Source organism: Uloborus diversus, chromosome 5 (assembly GCF_026930045.1).
Source record: "Uloborus diversus isolate 005 chromosome 5, Udiv.v.3.1, whole genome shotgun sequence".
Lineage (NCBI taxonomy): Eukaryota > Metazoa > Arthropoda > Arachnida > Araneae > Uloboridae > Uloborus > Uloborus diversus.
Genome location: NC_072735.1, coordinates 154,742,721 through 154,767,886, shown reverse-complemented (window position 1 = coordinate 154,767,886; position 25,166 = coordinate 154,742,721).

Below are 25,166 nucleotides of genomic sequence, written 5' to 3'. Positions count from 1 at the left end.
AACCCTTGTTCACTTGTATATTTTAACGTACTTATGGACAGTCAACATATCCTTTTTGGCCATTTATAAGTTTTCTTGTTACGTCTGTACGTACGTATGTATGTGTGTGTGTATGTATATATGTATGTATCTCGCCTAACTCAAAAACAGTGTACTGTAAAAATGTAAAATTTTGCATGTAGACTCTGAGTGGGGTCTAGTTGTGCACCGCCTCTTTTGGTTGTATTGAGATGTTCCAAATGGTTTCCATTGCATCTCTTTTGAAGCAAATCAGTGTTAATTTCATTTCAGACTGAAATATATATGATTTGGCAAGCACTTGGAGCTGATCACCAAGCTTTTGGAAGCCACATTTTCATATCTACATATGGCAATGTTGACGGCAAATTTGGGAAAAAAAATATCTGGTTTATATATTGGCACTACAGGTGATATTAAGCAGGCATTCCATTGAATCATGTTGCATTAATCGATATTTAGAAGATGAATTCCTGTTAAAAAATTCTTTGCATTAGTTTGCGACAAGGTAGTAAAGTAACTTTTGAAGTGATTTCTTTCTCACACTAATGTACTATTATATTGTGCTTTCGCTCTTCATACACGTTCCCTACAAATTTAAGCAATTTTAGATCGCAGACGCTGGTTAATTACGGTTCATTTGGTGTAAATAGATCAATGTATATGGATACAGCTTCCGAATGCCCTTAAATTCTTGTGTGGGTCCCACACTATCTCCTGTTAGGTCTAATTAATAATCAATGTTTTTCAAATATTTAAAAAACGGATGAGTGAACGAATTAACTAGCATTTAACGCAATATTTCTTAAATTAATTGCTTTATAATCCTTTTCCAACACATATAAAATTCTGATAAACGTAGAGAACTGTGGTATCAAATGTTTATTGGTAATGAAAACGAACGTTTTTATTAGCGTCTATTATCTAAAACTGCATAAAACTGTATGAGACCACCAATTTTGAAAATAAATTAAAATGCTGTTTATTCCCAAACATAAACTATGTTTATTTACCGTAAGGATAACTGTATTATTATAATAACTCCTGTCTTACTGATACTTTTCTCAAAGTGCTACAATAAAATACTAGTCTGTTACATGGCGATATACGTGTGTTACTATTACAACAGAAAAACTATTTTTGACGAATCAAAATGTTGTGTTTTTGAATCTTTGTGTGTAGTTTCTCAAAACAAATGTTGATCCGACATTTTGAGATGAAAGTAAATAGACGTATGTAAAGTGAAATTGAGTGTTTGAGTTGTTTCATTTCAGATATAATATTCAAATAGAAAATATGGCAACGCAGAATATTTAATATTTGCTCTTTCATACAATTAATAAAATTGTTTTTTATTTCATTTATTGCGAGCTGAGATTTGCGGCTTACTTTTGTTACTATTTAAAATGTATTTAAGCTCACAAATATACTTATAGGTACATTTTTTCTTGTTATTTTCCAGATATTTCTACAAATAGATCAATGTGCTTGCCCAATAACTCGAAAAACATGAACAAAAAAGGCACTCAAGATGGAGGTATCTCCTTACTCTTAACAAACTAGTTCCTTCAGTGCATTCATAGCGAATAAAAAGACATTCCGATCAGCCAGACGAAAACAGAAAAACAAAAATAGTCTTCCATTTTTCACCCCTTTTCTTGCAACAGGAGTTTCCGGAATTACTTCCAATGAAGATGATGAACAATATCCGCCAGGTGCGGCGGAAGCGGCTCACTCGTTCAGAGAACACTTATGACTTCAGCTATGGATGGCATTCCCTTATCCGGGAATCTCTCTTGCAATCTTCTTGGCCTTTGTCTATGAGTGTGGATTCGGATGATGAGGATGACGTTTTACCTGGGAGGCATCCTAAAGGGTAAGACACAACTAATCATTGTACTTTATCTCTTTCTCTTTCAAATGAAACTTAAGTTGGTTTTCAGGTGTTTACTCTTGGTAGTCACCAACTTCACTTAAAATTAGTGACTTTCTAAAGAGTCACAGATTAGTTTTCAGTATTCGAACTTTCACAAATACATTTGTTTTGCGATTGTAGTCATTGACTTGCAAATGTCGGGATTAACCAGTTTTCAGTCGTAAATGGTTTGTTTAACCTGTTGGGTTAAATTAAATTTACCTTGTTTGTATCGACGTGCTGACAAGCGTTGGTTTATTCTAATAAGGGTTATTCGTTAAAACGTGGTTCACACGTTATAAAAAAAAATGAAATTTACTAAAAGACTATACTAGTTTAAGTTCTTACCACCAGATGAGAAAGGGTCGTGTGAGAAAAGAAGAGCAGTATGTTAGCACAAAAATGGATTTCATCACACAATTCTGTACCTCAAAGCCAGACCATTGAGAAGAAATAAAATAGCAGGAGTGAATACTTTCTTTCGTGAAGCAAATACCCCAAGTCACGTGATAGATTTTAGAGCAAAGAACTGGAAGAAGTCAGGTTTCTTTCTCTAATCAAGCAAAACGCGTTAACCATTCGTCGTTGTTGAGTCACGTGACTTGGAATTTTTGCCTCAGCTTTTGCTAAGCCAGTGGTTGTTGTACTTGCTCCCTTCATTTACTAACTCCTGCTCTAAGAGCCTGACTAGTGCATTATCACTATACTTAACAAAAGAGCGTCGAAACGTGTGTCTGTTGCATGTAAAAGTTAAGACTCGTGCTGTTACAATACTGACAACTAACTATAAAAGATTTTTAATTTAGTTGTTACGATTCAATGCGGAGTAGGAGTATACAGACAATGCAATAATTACCTGAAAATTACTATTTTTGTACTTGTGACTCTGAGTGGTTTTTATTTTGATCTTTCTTTACGAAACAAAAAGGTAACTCAAGCAGTAAAAGTTGTTGAGCATTCTACAATGCTGGTAAAAAAATTGTATCGCCCTCGTATGTTGACAACAATGGTATTGTGTGAAGTTTTGGTCGACCGACTAACGATGAATGTACGTGAAATTCTGCAAATCTTATGAAAGAAACATTTAACAGCAGGAATCCGATAATTATTTACGTAGATCGGGGCTATTTCCGGGCCAAGGCAAACTGGAGACCACATGCTCATTTTTCCATTTCTGAACCTGCGTGTGAGTTTAGAGAAAAAAAAATACTTAACCCCATGTCAGTTTAAGCCTAATGGCAGGATAAAGGTTTTTAAATCGTAACTTACCAGTTTTCCCCTATGCCACGGAGCAGAATCATCCTTCAAAATGACGTCTAGAACTGAAGTAAAGTGATCCCGGATAGTAGGAAGCAATTTCTCCTCCAAAAGGCCAATATACACCTGAGCGTTTACTGTTCCTTGCACAAAGTGAAGCCCACCAACTCCTTGATCAGAAATACATCCCCAAATCATCTGGGACACGGGATGCTTGACTCTGTGTTGAATGTAGTCGGGATGATATTCCTCTCGTTTGTGACGCGGGTGATGCATTTTTTTTTCTTTACCACCACTGTAAGATATGTTTCATTTCAAAGATCTTTAAAAGAACGAAGCTATGTGAAAATTCAGGATTAAGAAATAAAATTACTGTGTAAATTCTTTAAATTTATCTTATATTTATCTTTAAAGCAACAGTTCCATACATAGGAATATTCTTTATGACGCAATGTTCTCGCTAGCCATTGATTTTCTAAAAAAGATGCTTTGAAAACATACATCTAAAAAAAGGGTAATATTGCATAAGGAATGAATTGTGAGAGACAACTACGTTGTCATTTATATTGTTATATCAAATAGCATGATCTGCACTAGTAATTGTTAATACTATATATTCTAAACTCAATACACATCTTTTAGTCTGCATTTAAATATGTCGAAAAATGCATACGATATATCAAAAAAGAAAAACAATTTTTCAACGTTTATTGAATAAAATACTGATTTTGATTTCAGACAAAATTATAGTTTCTACTTCACAATACGAATCGAGTAAAGAAAACCGTTTTTACTGATTTGTTAAAAATCGTTTACTTTTCCAAAATAAATTAGAAATAAGCGAAAAATACATTTAAAAAACGTTATTTTAAATATCAAGAAAAGAAAAAGCAATTTTCAACATTTATTTAATAAAAGACTGAATTCCTGTTAGTATTTCGACTTCAGACACACTTCCAGTTTTGAAGTTTCTCCTTCACAATACGAACCGAGTAAAGAAAACCGTTTTACAGAAAACTCGCCAATTAAAATGAGTCGTAACGGCGCTGGGAAGCTTGTCTATTTCGTGAAATGTTCTGCATGTATATTAAATATTTAATTAAGTATAAGTCAATGCTCAAAGGAGGTAAATAGTATTTCTTTAGAAATACTTTAAGTAGAATGATAGTGATTCTGGACTTCTTCGACTTTGAATTCAGCAATTTTTGTTTTCAAATATTAAATCATATAGAAGTTAAGTTAAACGCGATATTACTAATTAACTATCTGTGTTTAAGTGTATGTTTAAAAGAAATATTCTTGAAGGAGTAAACTTTAATCATCATTTTTTGAGTTTCGAATGTGAATTTTACGGATTATTTAAATGAATCTGTTGTAAAGACTCATCGAAAGCTTAATTCATTTTATAAATAAGCTAAAGGTGTTTATATTGAATTTTGGCATCACAAAGCTTTTAATCTGAAGGCTCATGTAAGATACACTTTTAAAAGGCACACACAGTTGCTATCGCAACAAGTATTTATAAAAAATCTAGCCGGTACACGTATCATTTGTGTTAAAAGTTTAAATTTTCATTTTATTTACTTTTTTTGCATAAAAATTAAATTCTAGAAATGCTTAAGGACATAAATAATATAGTTCAAGGCTTCCACATTACCTGCAAAATCACCCCCTACCCCAGTACTCAATATTCTTTTTTACAAATCGGAGTGTAAAATACATTTCCTGTGTTTCATTTTTTGTCAGGCGTAGTGGTATCCGGAGGATACCATTGTTTGATTAAATTAAACTTAAAAGTTTAAACAAGTTATCCCGTTACTTTTATTAAAAGCAAGTTCAAATTTTAAATAACGGTAACTAGCGAGTTGAGCATCAACAGATTAAAGCAACAAGTATTTTATTGGGAAAACGCACTTGCGGAAAACTCGTTAAGCTTGAAATGTTACGCTAAGTGTGAGAGTGTGTGTAAGCAAAACATTTAACGTATCATCTTTTTTGTCTAACCTGAATCTGTTTTTGAAAAGACATTTTCTGAAAAGAAAATGTACAAGTCGAATTGAATATAGCGATTATAAACGGCTACAACTATTTATTGAAAAAAAAATGATCGGTAAGATTTTCACAGAATTTAGACAACTTCGAAATTTACATACGACTAGGTGTTTATGTTTCTCTTGCCCAGCACAAATGAAGAACTGGAAGTACGCATTTGTAATGCGCTTGCACCGATTACCGAATGTATGGCGTGAAATGTATCCGTGTCGGTGTAAATAAATTAAGTCACATAGAAAATCTCTGAGGTATGTATAATTGTTTTTTCATTAAATAGTTATAACCGTTTGTTCATTTTATTCAACCGATATATTCATTTTAACTTACACTGTGTGTATTTATATATATATATATACATATAAGCAAGGGGGATAATAGGAGCTAGGGGGTTGGATAGTACATGTCAGCATTTTCAAAAAACTTGACACCTTTTAAAATATACTCGTTTAATGTCAACCAATACTTAGCCTACCACGCAGTTGAAATGAGCAAGTAAATTCTTGCAAATTTGACAAAAATGCAAATACTCGCTGACTTATGCGTTACCGACCTCTATAGAAGCCTGCAAATTAGTATAATAAACCAACTGCTCCGCCTCTTTGAAAACGTAGCAGTTAATGCCCGTTCTATTGTTCATATTGTTCAACTTTTCATATTTGCATGGTTTTCAATTTACATTGTTAATATTCTTTTGAGCTTCTTGATGTTGTTTAATACACTTGCCATTGTGCTACCTACGAGTGAGACTTTACATAATATACGTAATATACATTTAATACTATAGCTGCATTTGCGCTGTCTAAATGTAGAATATTTTACTTCAAGTTTTAATAGTTATATATATATATATATATATATATATATATATATATATATATATATATATATATATATATATATATATATATATATATATATATATATATATATATATATAATGAATGACAAAACAATTTCGTCCCCAAGTCTTAAAATTCTCTCGCCTGTTCAAGCATTAAAGCAAAAAAATATTTTTTGAACACTCGCCACATAATCTTTTTCTCCTGACTTCAATATTACAACCTCATCCCAAGATGTCACAACAAATTCACCTTCATCTTCACACTTGAGCGTTTTTAACCTAACCGCGTAAACCAACCCGTTATTTTTCCTTCCTTTTTCTTCCAGTTTTCCCCCTCGAGCTATTACTTTTGCCTACAACGACACGAGCGCCGCGGTGGTGCAATCAGCGAAAAGAAAACTATTAAACCAAGACATGAGTTTACAAACACTGACAGCGCTCTCCTCTTTCCTCCACTCGCTGCAGAAAACTGTTCGTGTAAACACAAATCACTCATTCACTCATTCTTTTTAGCGTGCTTATTAAGGAAGGGGAAAATTGCTCCTGTTCACCGCGGGGGGAATACGCTGATAGTCTAGTTGGAAAAGTGATATACGTTGACTGTTGGCACATCATTAACGGGTGGAAAAGATCTTATTTACAACGTACCTAAGCATGCTTAAAGTGGCAGAAGTTACTGATGCGGTATTTGCTGTTTTAAGAAGGCTAGAAGTTTTTAAAATATTTTTCGATAAAACACGTGATGGAAGGAAGTTTTCTAATTGCTTGTCAAGTGTTACTGATTTTTGAAATGAAACTCAATTTAAGATCCTCATTAATTTAAGATTTAGAAGATTTTTACAGGAGGTTAGCTTAAAATTTTAAAAAAAATATTGGTAATTATTAATTTATTTATTAATTCATGTTTTTTTTTTCACCTTTCATTAAAAAACTACTAACTCTTGCATAGTTTAAAATTTTATTTACTTAAAACAAAGTTTTCTAGTAACTTTTACAAATTTTACTCTTATTTTTAATGCTGGATCTTACTGATAAAATACTTTTATTTAAAGGAAATGTATTATAATTTTGTGAAGTGTTTTATGTAACGCTTTAATTATAGTTTTTTAAACTATATAAATCCTTAACGTTTATGGTAATTTGGGGAGGTTTGCTTTGCATATAGAATGCATTAATCTTTCTCATCTGTATTTCTAATTGCAAAGTTTTTTTTTCACTAAACTGTTATTGAAATTAAATTAACAGCAAATATTATGTAAAAAAAGATTTAAAACGAAATAATGCTTCATTTTTCGTTAACTCTCAAGTTTGAAGAAAGATTAAACGACTGAAGTTCAGCAGTGACTAAAAATTAGTAACCGAAGCCGTTGACTTGACTTAAGTAAGTTTTCATTTGCCATCTTAAAACATAATATAAAAACAAAAAGAATGAAAGATATTATTTTACACAATTATATATATATATATATATATATATATATATATATATATATATATATATATATATATATATATATATATATATATATATATGTAAATCCTTTAAAAGCTCAAATGGTATGCTTGTCCATTTTTTTGTTGGGGGGGGGGGTGAAAAAGATATATGTTTTTGGTAGACTTATAGTCTAGTTGGAAAAGTCATATACAGTGACTGTTGGCACATCATTAACGGGTCGAAAAGATCTTACTTACAACGTACCTAAACATGCTTAAAATAACATAAGTTACTGATACGTTATTTGTTGTTTTCAGAAGGCTGAAAGATTTTAAAATATTTTTCGAGAGAACACATGATGGAGGAAGTTTTCTAATTGCTTGTCAAGTGTTACTGATTTTTAAAATGAAACTCAATTTAAGATCCTCATTAATTTAAGATGTAGAAGGTTTTTGCACGAGGTTAGCTTAAAATTAAAAAATACATATTGTTTATTATTAATGTATTTATTAATTAATTTTTTTTCCAAAGTGCACCTTTTTTTTAATTTACCTTTCATAGAAAAAAATACTGACTTTTTCATAGTTTAAAATTTTTTCTCCTTTAAATTAAAAAAAAAACATTTCTATTAACTTTTAAATATTTTCCTCTCTTTTTTATGCTGGATCTTACTTATATAACACTTTAAAAAATATATAGTTTAATTTTGTAAAGTGTTTTATGTAACGCTATAATTAAAGTTTTTAAAACTATATAAATCCTTGGAGTTTATATTAGTGTGTGAGCTTTTGTCTCTCTATACAGAATGCATTAATATTTTTCATATGTTTTTCTAATTGCAAACGTTATTTTTCACTGAATTGTAATTAAAAGTGAATTAACAACAAATATTAAATTCAAAACAAATAGATTTAAATCGAATTTTTTCATTAACTCTCAAGTTGGAAATAAGAATAAAACCACTGAAATTCAGCAGTGACTGAAAAATAGTAGCCAATTCCGTTGAACTGACTTTTGTAAGTTTGCATTTGCCATCTAAAAGCAGAATATTAAAACAAAATGAATAAAATATATTATTTTATACAGTTAGTAATATAAAAACATGGTATTAATGAATTTTTTTAAGTTCTCTAATCCTTTAAAGCTCAAATGGTATGCTAATCCATCTTTTTTGGGAAAAAATACGTTTTTAGTTGAAACATTGTTTTTACTTTAAATATATTCATTTCGCATTTTTTAATGTACATAATTATGAAAATGTTTTTTTTCTGTATTTCTAAATGCACATTTTATGTTTTCAAACATGAAGAAACGAATAATGAAACTTTTTATAGTCTTTAAACTTTTTTACTACTCATCATTAATCTGCTTAAAAATCACTAAATGTCATCTATATTTAAAATTTAAAATTTTACTATATCTCTTTCATAATCTCTCAAAAAGAAATATTGTTACACCAAAACCACAAAACAAAATAACAAACTCTGGAGTTCTTCCCCTTAAAAAATAGATAAAAGGAAAACTTGTTGAATTTTACATATAAATTTTACATTTAAGGCAGCAAATAAATTGGTGTTTAGAATGGTGTCTGACTTAATGTACAAATTCTGAAATTTGAAAGAAAGAGCAGCAAAAAATCATGTCACTTTTGTAACACATATTTTCTCTGACACTATTACAGTTAAGAAATTCAAGTAGTCCTTTTGAGTTTAAATATATTTCTAATAGTATGCCAAACTGAGGCGTTTTAATATTTCCCGCGTTTTTAGAATATCGTTTTTTTCCTCCAAACCAATGCAGTGCCATAAAAATCATGTTGTAAAAAAGAGCAAAAGAGCATGATATTCTATTATACGGGATTAAAATAATAGACATCAACGGTTTGGTACATTGGAAATGTATTACGTTAAGCAGGATAATCTTTTAACCGATATCCTAATAAGCGCGCTTAACTGTAGTTTTGTAGTACGATTAATACGAAGAAGTGCTACTTCACTTTTAATTAATAATCCTTTTTGAAACTTGGAAGCCCAGTGGCACAGTGGTAGCGTTTCGCACCCACGCTATAGGACGGGGTTCTATTCCCGGGTTAAGCATGGTTGACTCAACCGTTCATCCCATCAGTGTCTTGATAAAATGAATACCTAGCGTACTTGGGAAACAAACACTGGATGCCTGGTCAGGAAAACTGAGTTGGGCACAGTAAGCTTTGGCTCTCATGGACTGTCGTGCAACAGGTTTTTTTTTTTGCAACTTTTCAATACGAAAAAAGGATACATTAAAAAATGTATTATGTATTTTTTAGTAGTAAAAGTCATGGATGGCATAAAACTGCTACATGTACAACTTTTACTATTCCAAACACATATATGCATGCACTGTGCCTATTATTCCCTTCTATAGGCAAAAATATTTTCTTACTATAAAAGAACGAACGACTAAGTAGAATTCACCAAGCAGGGAATTCCAAAACGATTTTTGAGTTCTTACCAAAGCTTAAAAAACAAAATATATACACCTCTAACATATCTTTTCGCGATCAGAAATCGTGTTTGAGGAACTAAAAGCTACATCTATGAATACTATAGCCGTATCCAACATTATAACAACTTTTTTTTACACTTTCTGCCATCGATCTTGGCTCTGTCATCGCTTCTATGTGCTTAACCCCTTTCAACGAAACATCTATTCCCTCATGCGAAGGAAAAATATCAGGATTTAAAAGTAAAGAAAAAACAGATGTAAAAAATGAAATTTTTTTTTCTTTTTTGGAAAAATCGAAGAGATTTTTCCACCATCCACAAGAATCGAAATACGTTCTGAACATTATTTTTCTTTCGGTTTGCCATCTAGATGTTTCACACCATTTTATTCCATCAGGGGAATAAGTTTTGTACCGAAGTAAAAAGTTATTTTTAAGAGGGGGGTAAGAACTTTGAAAACTAGATATCAAACAGCTTCACCTGTCAGTTTTTCTTCTGTCTCCCTTTTCATTCAATGCAGTCCCATTGGGGAAGTTTCTGGATCAAAAGGATTTTCATTTTCCGGTGGTTCGAGACTGTGCATTTGAAAAGTAAATTGCTTTTCCTCTATTTTAGCCTAAACATACAAACAGAAAATTCTTTCAACTAAAAATTGAAAACTTGTGTACATTCAACAACTTATTTTTTTCTGGTTGAGATAATCTGTTGCAATTTAAATGAAAATATTTTTATTCAATTAGATTTTGGATACGTAAATAGCTTTGACATGTTCATGAAGCATATCATTTCTCTCAATATGAAAATTGTAACATTGCTTCCTTTTTTTAATTTTATTTTTTAAATCAATTTCAAGAATACATAAAACTTTTTTTTTTCTTTTCATTTACGTAGGGTAATAAATTACAGCAAACAATTTTGGTGAGTTACCTTTTTCAACTGTTTTAAAATCAAACAGGCACGTTGAATTCCAAACTGTAATCAGCTTTCTTTTACCGCGCCATATTTTTCTCTACCTCTCATGTAAATGTGATCAATATGACCCTTTTTGCAGGAGAGCACATATTCCAAAAAACTTGTTTTTGCTCCTACTATTCCTATTTTTTTCTCCCTTTCAAATTAATTTTTTTTTTTCTTTTATCAAATATTATTATACATTTATTTTTATCAGAATGTAATTAATTTTTGGTTAAGGCAAAAAAAAAGGGGGGGGGGGGGAAACTAGATAGTTTCGTGTTCATTCAGAACACAAAATGGTATTACTTTTACCCTATGTAATGTATGAAATTGATATTACCAAAAAATTCAAATTTTGAAAAGTTTTAGAAGATAAACGAGTATGTTTTGTTCACGATAGGGGAGGGAGGAACATCAAAATACTTAACTCAAAAACACACGTCATCAAGAAGTAAAAGTCTTTATTAAAGCTTATTTTAGATGATTTTATTTTAGAAATTAATTTTTGAAAAATAGTGTCATGACTTTCCATCTGATCTATATTAATATTATAAATAGAGAAAGCGAATTTTTGTCTGTATATATGTTCGAGGTAATCTCCGGAACCATAGCAACTACACCGCTCAAAACAATTAGAGGAGCAAGCAAAAAAGTGAAGAAAACCGTGCGAGATAGCCACGTATTGGCATACAATGGATAGTACACGCGTATCAATGCGCAATACAGAAAAAAGACGTAAAAAATTGGAATTAAGCTTTAATTCTTTGAAAATATGGAAAAAAAAACATGAACACATGATTTACAACAACAATTTGGTTACATGTAAACGTTTAAAAAAGGTACTGTTTAGACATCATGCATAAGTTCTAATAGGGTGTGTGGTCTCCTCGAACAGCAAAGACTGCTGTACACCTGTTTACCATGGATGCGATGAGGTTATCGATCTGACTTTGGGGAATATTGTTCTTCTCCTCAAGAAGTGCAATCTCCAAGTCTCTTATACTAACAGGCGGCCTTGGTCGCGCAGCAATGCGTCGTCCGAGCATGCCTCAAACGTGCTCGACTGGATTCAGGTCAGGAGAGCACACTGGCCATTCCATACGCTGTATTGTTTCAGTTTCAAGCCTGTTCTCCATCACACGAGCTCTAAGCGGTCGGGAAATATCATCCTGGAAAACAAAGGAATCTCCAATCACTCTAGCGTAAGGGATGATACAAGGTCGAAGTATCTCGACTGCATACCTTCGGCCCGTCATAGTGTCATTTCGATTGATATGCAAGTCCGTACGTCCGCCTTTGCTGATTCCACCCCATACCATCCAACCAACTCATCTGTATTGTGACCTTTCACGAATAAATTGACTCCAATCATGTTGCGCCCAATCTCGATGTTCATCAGCCCATCTTCTTCGAGCCACACGGTGGCGAAGGGTCAACGGAATACCGGCCATTGGCTTTCGTGCATAGATCCCTCCCTCATGAAGCCGATTACGTACTGTTTGGATGAACATCCTTCGTCCAGTTGCCAAGTGCAACTGTTTTTGTAGCTGCGTAGCATTCTCTGTTCTGTTTCGACGGACTGTTAACAGTATATACCGGTCATCAGTTGCTGTAGTGGCGTGTTGCTAACCTTTCCCTGGTCGATGTAGTCGAGGTCTAACATTTCCTGTCTCTTCAAATTGATTCCACAGCCTTGCAACAACACTTCTGGAGACTACAGCAGCGTCCGCGACACTACGTTATGTTTGACCGGATTCCAGTCTGCCTATAACACGCTGTCATGTATTCCAGTAAATCATGTTGTTGAGACATTCTCAAGTAACCTTGTCTCAAGAAAAAAAATACTGCGCAATCGAATTTCACAGTAACAGTAAACAGACGTTTCTGCAACATCTCGATTTCTGCCCTTATTCCTTTTTTTTTGGTTTTTAACGTCATGAACACTGATTTGCATATAAATTTTTCTTCTTCCGTTTCCTGGTAGGCTTTGAATTATGGATTATTCATTTCACATTGCTCATTAGTATACATCTTTGAGTAATTTTGTTAAAACCATACGCTCCCCTAATTGTTTTGAGCAGTGTATTTGAAAAATTCTTTCACTACACGAAAGATGCATTCATGCTGAGTGACATAGGTATAAATTATGCATATATATATATTTAAGATTCTATGTTTTTTTAACTAATAGTTTGTCTTCACTACCAGTTTATGCTTCGTAAGGTTTTGTTCTTATATACGTAAAAACAACCACTGATTGCCTCGGCCCCGCAGTGGCTGAATTATTAAAAGTTAATTTTCGGATTGAATGCTGAGGCATGGAAATATGTGAATGAAAGAAATATCACGATGTCAGCCTAAGTACCGCCGAAAGCTTACCATTTACCTGAGGCCTCAGATGATAAGGTATATTGCGCTCTATTAGCCTTGGACATAGCAATCCATGTAGAGTCACAGAATGTTAATGCTTCAATATTGATCTAAACTATTTATAACTGAGATTCGCTTCGGGAAAATTAGATTTTGAATTCAAGTAGTGCAGTTTGACGATATTACTCCGTGTTTCTAAAAGTATTTTGCATGCAATCCAGGATATTATTTATGGTTTTTTAATTCATACTGAAATCGGAATGAAAAACACCTGCTGATGAATTCCTTTAAGTATATTTAGTTTATAAACTTCTTAACGTAAAGAGCAATTATGTATAATAATCGTGCATTCAAAGTTAAAAGTTAATATATTAGTGAACAAAGATCATTAGATACGAAAGATATATGTTGGTTTCTCTTGATCAGGAAATGAGGTAAATCAATTTGTTTGAAAACCTCATAAAAACAAAAGAAAAAATGTTGTTTTGCATTAAATTTTAAATTAAAAAATACCTGCAAAATATTGAGGATAAGAAATGTTTTTACCCGAGCAATTTCGGAATCGGTCTCTAGTAATGTCATAAATTTAAAAAAAGTAAAATTATTTCTTCCATTAATTTAAGTATTTACTATTATTTATTTGTTGTACATAATATTTTAGTTGCCTAATAAAGTTACCTATTTGTGTTACATGATCTTAAAATAGCTATAATTTAAGGTTAATAAATAAAATTTGACACGAGTAGCTCTAAAGTAGAGTCTTCGCTTCGAATGCCGAAGATAGTTGGTTCAATTCCCAACGAAACTTAGGTATTATTTACTCTCTTTGTGCTGTTAATATTTCTTGTGATGCATTAAATGGTGAATTCCAGCGGTAATGGAAGGACACTTCATACGATGAAATCAATGTATCTATGTCTATGAGCAGAACAAATGCGTTTTTTTTTTTTTTCAAAAATTGTTGTATAGACTCTTATACACACTGAAACTAAAAAGCCGAAGCTAAAAATTTTGTTTTGTAACTTTTTTTTTTAAATTCAAATTTAAAAAGCGGTAATGGGAGGACATATTCCTGACATGATTTTTCCTCATCATATTTTCTCTAAAATTTCAACTATAAAAAGGGAAAATTCTGAAAAAAATAAAGCACTTACAGGAATGTTTAATCGTTGTGATTTGACTCCTAAGTTTTAAACATTAGTATTTTAAGCATATAAAAATTATGTACTTGTTAATGGTAACGGAAGGACAGGAAGGACAAAGCAATAAAACTTGATTAAATTTCAATGTACAATCCTTTATTCAGCTACTAAAACATTCTGAAATTCAAATTTCCATTACACGCTGGTGAGCTATTTGACACAATTTCCGGATTCTTTAATTTCTCAATTATCTGTTAAGAGTCAATAAAACATTCATGTTCTTTCTTAGAGAACCTAAAAATAATTCCCACATTATCATGCTTTTTCAACCAATAAATTTCGAGTCTTTCATCATCTTTATGAAATTACTGTTCAGCGTAGTTCTTAGTAACTTCCTTTCCAATCAACTAATAAAATATGTTGAACTGTTAATGATTCCTTTGGCATAGTCTCATCATTTGGTGTACTTGATTCAGCTGCATCTTCATCTTTAACCTCATTCCTAACAGTTAGTCTTTTATTTGAAGTGCACTCTTTTGCTTTGAAGAAAAAAAATCGCTATTTTCAATAACATACTTTGTCACACGTTTCAAACATTGCGTATTGTGTATTCCTCTAAGATATTACTCTACATAATACGTTTAATCGTTCCACTGATGCTATAAACAGTCCCCTTTACGTGACTTGTAAAAAATAAATATGGGTTTTCAGGGTAATCCTCTCACTCCATTTGCGACATTCTCGATCCTAGTAAGTTATATTCATGAATGTTTTGTATAACCAAGCTTCCCTTCTTCTGAGAAAAATAAACGAAAACGCCACTTTCAAATTATGTGCAGTACTTTTTTTTATTATCGTAAATGTAAATTTGTATATGCGGTAAATATTATTTCCTTATAATAAAGCTGAAAGCCTCTCTGTCTGGATATTTGTCTGTCTGGATGTCTGTGACGCGCACGGCGCCTAGCTAGACTGTTAGACCGATTTTCATGAAATTTGGCACAAAATTAGTTTGTAGCATGGGAGTGTGCACCTCCAAGCTATTTTTAGGAAATTACATTTTGTTCTTTTTCTATTCTAATTTTTAAGGAAATTTTACCGAGAAAATTATCACAACGTGGAAGAGTAAATTACGAAATTATCATAACGTGAAACTGTAACATTGGCAAGCAAATCTTTATTATTAGAATAAATTGCAAAGAAAAAAAATGAATGCTTGTATTAGCGTCTGTGATTTAACATCTAAATTTAACTTATTAGAGCAGATATTTTCCAATGACTTTTCAACCATCAAAAAAACTCACCCGAGTCAGATCAAGCTAAAATTCACCTTCCATTATTATGAAAGTTTCGTCGCTTTTGACGTAATGACTTCGTAGGAAATGCTACAATTAAACTTTTCATCTGATTGTGTCAACATTTTGTGAGATATGAAAATGAGTTTCTGCCCCAGATAGCGAAAAAAACGTCGGAAAGACCCTTTGAAAGTGAGCGATGCATTTTCCAGCAGTAATGTTATCAGAAAAAAAAAGGAAAATTTCCTTTTTTAGCACACTTTTCCATTAATATTTAAAAAAAAAAGAAAAAATCGTGAACGATACCTTAACACATCTTAAAGATATCGCTAAAACAAAAAAAGTCAAAAATAAATGAAATAGTTAAATATCGAAAAATTAAAATTTGGAAAGTAAGGTATTGAGATGTAGAACATGTGTCTGTTGGTCAATTTGCCATGAGCAAGGCATATTTTGTTTCCAGCAATCAGCTTAACATGTTAAAACGTTTCATTTTGACATAATTTGAAACCTCAGATAATTTAGAGAATACTGTTTAGATACTTAAAAGTAGGTTCGTTTAGTTTTGGATGAAACTTCTTGTTTAGAGTTAATTGAATAGATTTTTCTCTATTTTAAAATTGAAGATCAATAAAATACTTGCTGTTCTTATTTAAGTTTGACCGACGACTTAAACAAATTGATACTTCCCTTTTATCAAGGCTGGGTCAATTATCACAAACTTTTCGTTGTATTATACGAATTGAGTTCACAAATATTACTCATGGTACAATTTTTTCTAAACGTAGCTATTCAAATCAATGTTTTAGACTTTTTTTTACTGTTTCTTTTCAGCTTTTTTACATTATTGTATAGTTTCATACTACAAACACTTCCACAATAACTATTACATTTTTTTAAAATAGAAATATTTCCGTGGTGCAATTACTTGATTAAAAATATTCTATTTTCAAAAAATAGTTCCTATAAGTCTTATCCATAATATGGGAGCAAGAAATATTTTTTTTTTGTTCCATTAGTTTGATGCAGCTTTCATTCAACAAAAATTAAACTGCGGGTTTTATGGTTTGATTTTATGTTTAGATAGATATACCAGCTATATTTTTGTAAAGATACAGAAAGCCATTATTGTAATAGGAAGTGCAAAAAACACTTAGTTTAAAGGACGTAAATTTTGTTTCACAATAATCTTTGCACTTATGTTATTGGTAATATCTTTAAATGTACATTCAATAGTATATGCCGGATAAATACATTTCTTACTTATTCTAAACAAACTGAGACATAGCTCATTCAACTGAAAACACAGCTTTCAATGACAATTTTTTATGTGTCACGTCTTTGAATATGTTTGTATATTTTCTCCAATCATTTCCTAAACGAGACCTATTCACAAAGTTTCAAACAATCTCAACGAAAGGTTTCTACCTGAAAAAGTTTTTGCAAGTGTTATCTTCAGCAATTGAGTAAAAAACTTTTCAAAGTTGTGAGCAGTAACATTTTTTAAGAATAGGAAAAGAGAAGAAAACTTGAATCTTTAGTTTCTGAGAAGGCATCGTAAGCGCCTATCGCACAACTTATATTGTATTTGTTTGAATTGTCTGAAATCATTTCGTACAGATCTTTTTTCTTTATAAAAAAGTTTTTGAACAAGCATTTAATAAATAGAAGTTTCAGTATTGTTTGAGTATAATTTGAATTTATGAAATTTTGAAAGTGTAATAACTCTCTGGCATTTTTTTTAAACACCGCAAAGCACTAATAAAATATATATATATATATTTCTCCTTTTTTTTCTTATTAAAGGTTAAAGCTATGAGAAAATGTATGTTCATAAAAACAATAATGAATTAATATTATTGCGTTGCAAGAGCAAAATGAATAATTCAAAACCGCAAAGTTTGCCCTCTCGTGTATTTATGTTTTTACGTACTTATTTATATTTTTTATCACGTATTTAAAACATATTTTGGAAAAAAAAAATCTAATAGCAAACTATAGTTGTGTATTGGCATCCTAAATATTAGAAAAATACCAAAAAAAAAAAAAAAAAAAAATACTAATTATATCTTCACATGAGATTCAGAGTCAATTTTTAAACTTTTTCAATGAAATCCAATTGCCTAAAAGTTAAATTACACTATTAGGGGAAGCCCGCTTATATTTAACCACTGTTTGAATTGGATCGGGGGCTTAAAATTTAGTGTACTTTTCTGTGCTATACTCTACCGGTGAAAATACAAGGATTTGCGTCTGAAACATTTGAGGATGAAGTTTCGTCACATTTTGATCTACATAGCTTGAGTTACGATGTGATTTGTGTTGAAAACGAGTTTGATCTTATTTTGAGAACTTGTATCTAGTAGAATAATACGAAAACTTTGTGAACTGAGAAAATTGATTTTATAGTATTATAAACAGTATTTAATGGAGATTAGAGCAATGTATTTACATGCACGATTGGGAATCTTGTTGGCAAAGTATAAATAAAATAATAAAAAAAATGGCGTGTTTTCCTTCATTGGACCGAAACAATTTTCCTATATCGGAACGGTGGTCCAATTTAAGAATATGTAATCAGGAAAGACTTTTTACTTATCACGTTTTAAAATAAGTGATTAATGTAAATTATAAAAGCAGTTAGGATTATATTGAGCATATTTTAACACTAATTTAGGAAATTAATGTTAATCTTTTGTTTTTTTTTTCAAGCACACTTTCTAGAAGCTGCCACCCATAAAACTAGGTTTTATCCGATAAGATTCATTTTCAGTTTTGTTAAATATAGTTTTTCAATTTGACTGAAATTTGCACTTGTTCACGATACTTGTTGACTGGTTATTTTATTAATTACAAGGACACGTAGTCCAGTTTAAGAACATGAAATTAAAACAAACGTTTTAGTTTATTTATAGAAAATAATTTAATGTTGACATTTAAGTGTGCATTTAGAATTACTTGAAATATAAATTAAGGCTTATTAAAGCATTTACACTGGTTTTAATTAAGTATGTTACATAGAAGCTTCAACCTCATAAAATCGTTTTTTTTTCTTCTCTTCTTTTCAGCCAGAAAAACTTCAATTTCAGTTTTGTTAGATAAAATTCCTTTTTTTTTTAAATTAGACTGAAATTTGTGTTCGTTAACCCTTAGTTTTAGAAGATGTTTTAAAGGGGAAATGTGGTTCTTAGGCGGGAAAAATAATGGAAAGAGCCTTAGCTGTTTGTAAGAATGATGATACGGGATTGTGCTGTAAACTTGGCTAACGATAACGGTGTAATACTACTTCCTGTTAAAGCATCCTGTATTAAGTGGATGCGAGAACATTCAATGAAATCCATTACCCAATATAAATTAAGAGAAATGTAAAGTGACTCTTATGGACAAACTGCAAGCGTGGTCAATATTCTGTGAATGGATTCTCTGGAACAGGAGTTTGATCTGTTAGTACAATTGTGTTTAGTCACAGTGACTTCGTAGCAACCGAATCAGAAGTTTGTAGACCAGATGAGACAAGCAAAATAAACATGCTACATGTTCCGTGTTAGCTGTTCAAAAGGCACAAAAACAATGGACGGATAAAATTAATAGAAGTTCCGAGGAATCAGTGGTTCGTTCTCATCAAGTTATGATCGTCAGCTCTATTGATGATGATGTTGTTAAGGTGGCGCGCATATTACCTTTGCATAAAAAATGGAAGGCAGAAGAAGGAAACCTTCTTCGTGAAACGGTCTAACGTCATCACCACAGAAAAAGGACACAGAACAGAAGAAGTAGCAAAAGAAGGAGCAAAACAACGAACAAAACAACTGGTATTGCAATATTTGTCATAAGAGATGAAGCGCAAAGCATGATTTAGTGTATGAAATGCCATCAGTGGGTTCATCAACACTGCGCCAAGTTAGCCCAAAACAAAGGAAATTCTATTTCAAATCCTGTAAAAAGATTGCACAGTTCAAATACAAATTATTATATTATTTACTGTTGCGGTCCAATTAAGGAAGCGCATGGTTCAATATAGGCGCATATATTCCTAAATTGGACTTTTGCAACTTTGTCAAAAATAATTAAAAAAAATATCGTCATATTTACAGAAAATGTACGTACCTATGGCGGTTAATAATAAAGTTTGGCTTCAGATGCCCTATTTTTATTTTTGTTTCGCTTCACATTTAGCGACATGGGCCTCTTGTTCTTAGGGTGTCCAATATAGGCGGTCTTCCCCTGTTATTCGACTACTTCCTTTCAACACTCTGTTCAAATATCTTCAAAATTACTTATATTCCTTTACAGTTTTTAGTTCGGGGATAAGCTGTAACATTTTGTGTTGCCAAAAATCAACTTTTTCGGCTTTTATAACCCAGTTCTTTTTTTTTTCAATAAACGAACGCTATGCAGATTTTTTGTAGGAAACGCTAACATACTTATTACATTTACCCCCAAAAATGAAATGCACCTTTAAGATATTTTGTAAGGTAGTATAACATTCAGGGATGTAGGAATAGTTTTCGTTTCACGCGTATCGTACAATACACGTATCTGTATTTATTTTTGTCAAATTACCAATAGATCAATATGCATAAATAATTACGCGAAGACTTCACACTTAAAAACCGAAAACGAAACAAAATCCATATGTAATTTTATCCTTTTTTTTTGTCATGCCCAAAAATGTTTTATTTATTGAGGGGGAAAAAAGCGATTTTCTCACATTATACACATTTATTCGATGATAATAAAGTTTAAGACCAAACGTTTTTTTAATCAATATCTTTAAAAAGTAATAAAAATAACTATTTAAGCAATGTTTCATATGCTTGATATTAAGTAGTTTATTTACATTGATAATAAAGTACGTAATAAGAAAAATAAACAATTAATTGGGTAACGTACAAAACGCTCAAGAATAAATCCTTATACTGTGGAATACACGTTAAATAACTTGTTTTAATTTAAGGTGGATAACATAAAGACAATTAATTTATACAAACAGAAAAACAGTAGGAATAACCACAGCACATAATTTACTTAATGCTATAGAATAAATTCTTATGCTTCCATGTTAAGCACTAAAGTCGTATCTGTAGGTGGGCTCAAAATGAGAAACTGCTTTTTGAGGTTTTAGCCTCAATGTATATCATGCAGATTCTACCTGCAGATTTTCTTCAAAAAAATGTTTCCCATTCCCAAATTACAGTAAAAATACGACACAATTGTGTTTACCATGACAGTATGATGTGAAATACGTGTTTAATACCTTATACTTACAGTTATCCGTGTTTAAACTTAAACGGTTTCTTCACAGGAACAAAATACATAAGGAACAAGCCAAAATCCTGTTTGGCAGCTCGTGAATAATTTCTTACACTATAACCTACACGTTTAATAACTTATGGTCAAAATTATCCTTTAAACTTTATCCCCAAACAACAAACTTCTCCATGGCAGAGGATTGGGGTGGAATACCCCACAGCTCAAGTTACTAAGTGACATTTATAACAATTTGAGTCTGTATGACGTATCCGTTTTTTTTTTTTTTTTTTTTTCGATGCTTTCAAAAGAATCAAACAACTTTCCGCAGATGCTACTTTTATTCTTTTTTAAAAAAATGGAAACTAAAACATGTTAGGACAGAAGAACGTGACAAAGTTCTTCGTGACCGGAGAAATAGAGACGTTGGAATTAGGTTTCTTGAGCTGATGTCACGGGGAGAACGTTTCTCTGTCGTTCTGAAAATATGGATTACGTATCTCTTTCTGTCGTAAAACATAACGTTTAAAACGGGATTCTTTCTCAGAGGTGTGGATATGAATATAATGTGGTTTGTAAAGAAAAAATTGCTTTGATGAAAAGTTACTGAACTAGTTTTAATGTTCCAAGGGGAAAATACAGGTCGTTTTAAACGTTTAAAACTGATAAAGAAAATGTATTTGAAAAAAGTATTTATCACTTTTTAAAATTAAATGAGTTATTAAATAAATAAATGATTAATGAACTAACTAAATATAAATTGAATAAATACATAATTATAATTTAAATTAATAAATAATCATAATTTAAATAAACAAATAATTATAATTTAAATAAATTACCTTATTAAATTTTTCTCCATAAGTGCATCATTATGTAAATTCATGTAGGTGGCTGAAACATTAAATAATGAAAAATTGCGTCTATGAAATTTCCCGAGACACCGCGAGATGGGTGTCTCTGGAAGTTGTTTGGGTGTCAACATGCAGCATCTGTGGTGATAACACCTATCGCTATTTCTAATATGATAGTTTATATCCATAAAATTACTGTTATGGCCAAACCCTCACCCACCAGAAGGTAAATTTTGTAAAACTACACCACTGCCTGGTGCACAGTTAAAACTGTCGAAATCTTATCCTAACCACAAAAGTTACACATGTAGATGTGTATTAACGATGCGACATTTTTTTTAAAGGGATTTAAAAATATATATATTATTATGCTTTAAAATGAAGCCTTTTTTTTCTTTGAAAATGAATTTTCTTGATCAGGACAACACTTTGCAAATTGTATTGCAAAATTGCACCATTTTCATCAAAATATGCATTTTTTTTTTTTGAAAAATAATACTATATTAAAGAAAAAATAAACGATTCATTTCTATACCAAATTCACTCGTGCATTCTCTATAAAAGACTACTGAAACGAAAAAAAAATTGTTAATGTTAATTTATCGTGATTATTTTGAAGATAGCATAAGTCATTCTAATATATAGTTGGAGAAGTGGACAGTTATGTAAAATATATCAAGCCAATTTTGGCTAGTAGTCTACTGCATTGCGTGTGCTTCTAGTGTGCAATATTTTTTACTATTTTTTCTCGATTTTGTCTCTCATTTTCTTCTTCCCCACTTAACATTTGACCAGAAGAGCATCCCAAATCCATCTTTAAATCAATTCGTAAAAAAAATGAACTTCTATTCCTCACCATCATTCCAACCCACTTAGTAATTGGAGAAATGTGCCATATAACTACAAATTTTACATGCAGTGAATAGTAATGAATACGTAAAATAGTTCTTAAACGTAAGCAATTTAAAAAATAAAACTTAGATTTTGTTTCATGCAATATTTTACTAGTTTAAACTTACTTCAAATTATTTACTTAAACAAGTTGTTTAATTTTTACTATTTATTTGAATGTAAATTAAATCCAATGTATTATAAATATGTGCTTTAATACTGTTTCATACATTATTTGTTTAAATCTATTCAATAAAATATTTTGAAATTATCTAATCGAATACATGAAGCATATGGAGATGTTTAAAAAAAATAAAATGCTGTATTTGCATGGTTCTACAAAGCCCGGGAGACATCTCACCTGGATGACAAAACAATCTTTGACGCTATTTATTTCCAAACATTAACCTTTCAAAAGCCATGTTAGAATAAATTTTCCAATAAACTAAAAAATAACTTATCATCCATAAGCTCATTATTTTTTGCATTGAAAAAGGCGTTCCCTGTAACGCCGAAACACGTGTCTGCGGTAATTTACAAATTTGTGCTTCTACTTACGTTGTTTGTTCTGACTTTAAAAAATAACTTGTCTGGCACCTGGAATTGTTTCCTTGATCCTAAGGTTTTGACAGTCATTTTTTGCTCCTTTCTGTTTTTTTCCCTTCTAGATACAAATTCCTTATCTAAATAAAAATCTTTTCCCAGAATTTCAAATTAATTATTATTTTTGGAAAAAAAGTTTTGTTTTTCTTTTTGCAGTTATTTTTTTAACAATTAAAAAAAGGATAATTTAAAAAATTCGTTTATGTTCTGTATGTCTGCGTTATTTATTTTCAGTTGCATTTAAAACTAACATTAAAAAGCTAAGGATCACTATGCTACAATCACCTCTGCACAACACTAGAATAATTCATATTAACTAACACGATAAATGCTTTTGGAGAAAAAGTTTTCTAAAACACAGAATAGACGAACTATTTAAGCACATCTAGTTTAACCCATAACAGGGGAGGTGAAAAAGTAGGACGTAACAGGAGACATAAGGTCTCAGAGACCGCTCTATTTGAAAATTTTTTAAAAATCGTGTAATTATGATGTATTTCTCTAATTTCCCACAGATGTTCTTTGAACTTTTATTAGCAAGGGGAAAAAATATTTTTGAATTTTTAATCAAAATATACCTTTTTCGATTAAGTTTTGCTAGTCCTAAGATTTTTCGAGAAAATCATATGCTGTAGTAAATAAGTTTCTACTCGTAACAAAAACGAATCCATTATTTATTGATGATTTCATTATAGTTCTTTAATATATACAGAACATTTAAGTACCAGAAAATTGATTGTATCACGTTACCGGAAATTTTTGACAGCCCTTTACCTGTTTGTATTTCGCGTCGTATTTCGAGGAATAATTCAGCCTTCATTTTTCAAGAACATCATTGCGTAACGTTTGCCAACATTCCAAACCACTCTCAGCCTCATCTAGAATATTTTGCAAATCCTTCACAAAACGCTGATAAGATTCTATGAACCTACATCCGCGGTTTCTTACTTTTTAAGAGCCATGTCTACTATTGCCAAAAATTGTAACACTGAAGGGAAGGTGACGTCTCACAGACCGCTTCTAGGAATGCAATAAAATTTAAAACAGATGCACTTGCCTAAAGATACTGATAAGGAAGGGGGGTGTTCAAGGTCACAAAACAAGCTATTGGGAAAAACCATTCAATCGGACTGAAAATGAAATAGGGGTTATCGGATGAACTTTTAAGGGGTCTGTGAGACCGCACCTCCTCTGTTAAGGGTTAAGGATCAATCATACCATTATTTCCACATTCAAAAGAACGAAGATACTTTTAAGACATTCGTGTAACAGATGTAAAAAGAGTAGATGTGGCTCAAAACGTTCAGCCTAATTATTTATTCTGAAATTTAGGAGATTTATCTATTATGCGTATTTGTGCACAATAGGGCGTCCGAAAAAAAAAAGGAATTCGGTTTTTCAAGTCGCACACCATCTGATATTTTTCCCTTTAGAACAAAACATTTGTAAAAAAAAGTTTCAAATAACTTGAACACCGCAACACGTGTCGACTTGCGCCCGCAAGTGTAAACCAGACCGCTTCTAAGAATGCAAAGTTGCTAGACCCGATCGATAGACTTTGAGTCAAGCAAAACTTTATGTTGATACAACGTTGCCCCTATAGCGCCACATGTACCACAAAAATATTTTTCCAAATCAAAAAATATTTAAGTATCCTGCAAGCGGCGTAAAATTTGTACTTTTCTTCATAAAATTGATTTTCTTCTATATATCTATACATAAGAATAGAGTTTGGTAAATTTGTTCCCTAAGATCTCAGAAACTACCCGGCAGATTTGGCTGAAACTTTCACGGTTGTTCAGTTTG